This window comes from Rattus norvegicus, chromosome 11 (assembly GCF_021556685.1).
Source record: "Rattus norvegicus strain SHRSP/BbbUtx chromosome 11, alternate assembly SHRSP_T2T, whole genome shotgun sequence".
NCBI classification, from domain to species: domain Eukaryota; kingdom Metazoa; phylum Chordata; class Mammalia; order Rodentia; family Muridae; genus Rattus; species Rattus norvegicus.
Window position 1 is genome coordinate 22,281,595 of NC_141544.1, and position 2,292 is coordinate 22,283,886.

The window sequence follows — 2,292 nt, forward strand, 5'->3', positions numbered from 1 at the left end:
AGGTATCGCCATCCCTGATTTCAGGTTGTACTAGAGAATAATAATAATAATTAATAATAATAATAATAATAATAATAACAACCCACATGGTACTGGCATAAAAACAGACATGTTGACCAATCAAATCAAATTGAAAAACAGATGTAAACCTACACACCTAAGAACAGTTGATTTTTGACGAAGAAGCCAAAACTATATAATGGGAAAAAGCATCTTTCACTAATAATGCTGGTCTACCTGCAGGTGTGCATGTGGAAGAACGCAAATAGATCCATATCTATGACTGTGCAAAATACTGAAGTCCCAGTGGATCAGACTTCAACATGAATACATAAATGTGACAGAAGAGATGGTGCCACAAGGACTCTTGTTCATCTATGTCCATAGCAACTTTGTTCATAGTAGCCAGAAACTGCACACAACCTAAAGTTCTCTCAACCAAAGAATGCGTAAAGAAAATGTGGTACATTTACACAATAGAGTATTACTCAACCATTAAAAACAATGACATCCTGAGATCAGATCGATCTAAGATGACGACTGTGGAACCTGGAACCAGAAACCACCCCTACCACTAATCCCCCTCCTGCAGAAGAAGAAAAAAACAGAGTTTAATCAGGAGGTTGCTAACACAGAACACTATATTTAACACTCTCTACAGAACAGGTGGGCACTCTTTTTTTTTTTTAAGTGATAAAAGCAATTGGGAAACAAACCTTCAATTCATCTCTATGTTTGATATTATTGAAGACTTTTGGGCTCTATACAACTATATCCAGTTATTTAGTAATTTAACACCTTGTTGTGACTACTCACTTTTTAAGGATGGCATTGATTCTATGTGGGAATATGAGAAATACAAACAGGGAGGACGATGTCTAAAATTACATTGAACAAGCAGCAGAGAGGAAGTGACCTCGATCACATTTGGCTAGAGTCACTGCTGTGCCTTAGTGGAGAATCTTTTAATGACTACAGTGATGATGTGTATGAGGTTGTTGTTAATGTCAGAGCTAAAGACAAAAGGATAGCAATATGGACTTCTGAATGTGAAAACAGATATGCAGTCCCGCACGTAGGGGGTGTATACAAAGAAAGGGTAGGACTTCCTCCAAAGATAGTGATTGGTTATCAGTCCCATGCAGACACAGGTAGGAAGAGTGGCTCTACCACTAAATATAGGTTTGTTGTTTAAGAGGACCCCTTCTGAGTATTCTCACAGGAGACTGCATCACAGTCATGATTGGGAGCTGAGCTAATGCCTCATCAAAGCAGACTTGACTGTACTGAAGTTGATTCCATTCACATGATGCTAAGATATAAGAGAAGCCTCATTCACCTTTGTCTTGTACTTCTGTGTTCATTCTCCAGCTCCATCCCCAATTTTTGCTAGTGTGTCCACTATCCCAATCAAAGAATTACAGTATTTGTCACAGTAGAACCAGCAGATGTGTTCCTGGCCTGCTCTGTAACAGCCGGGTAGAATTACCATGACACACACACACACTTGCCTTTCCACAGTATTTGAAAAAGACCGTGCATTTCTGTCACCTTAGCAGGAAAAGATCTGGTTTTGTTCCACTCCACGCAGAAGCGGATTTTGTTGGTGTGAGAGTCTGAGTGTAGCTTTCTAGCAACCTTCTGTTTCCTGTCACAGCATTGGACTTGCTGTCTTCTTGCTGATGGCTGCTAGATTTTGATTTATTTGCTTCCCTCCTTGATAGCATTAGTTGATTCTGACTTTAGTTTTTCATTCGTTTTGCTTTTGTTTTTTTTTTTTTTTATTTCATGTAACATCAGTGAAGGGTTGAGGTATATGATGGAAAGGTGGAATAAACTTTAAATTTATGCATTCTTTGGTACCATTTTTTTGTAACTACAAGGCTTTACTACAAATTTATGTATTTCACGCATATCAGTGATCTATGTGTATGATCCCTAAACATAATTGCAGACTGTAAAAATATAAAACTCTACTTAACGTTCCTCACTAGAATGAGTGTGCCTGCTTTTGTATCTTTATTTTGTATCTTTAACACTTCGTATTATAAGTTGTTCTGCTTTGGTACAATGGCTCAAGTAGAAAAGCAGTCCCATTCATATAAAGTCACTGTACAAAACACTTAAATAAAATATGTATACTGAATTGTTGTAGTGGCTATTCCCGGTTGTCAACTTGACTGTATCTGGAATGAACTACAATCCAGAATTGGAAGGCTCACCTGTGATTCTGATCTTGAGGCTGGGAGATACAAGTTTGTGACCTGGGTTTTGGCATGAACCTCTTGAGGC

General features: G+C 38.1%; 1 pseudogene; it reads left to right on the top strand.

Moving 5' to 3' along the window:
• Positions 1 to 537: 537 nt before the first annotated feature.
• Positions 538 to 1,195, top strand: Eif4e-ps10 (eukaryotic translation initiation factor 4E, pseudogene 10; annotated as a pseudogene).
• The last annotated feature ends 1,097 nt before the right edge of the window (positions 1,196 to 2,292 follow it).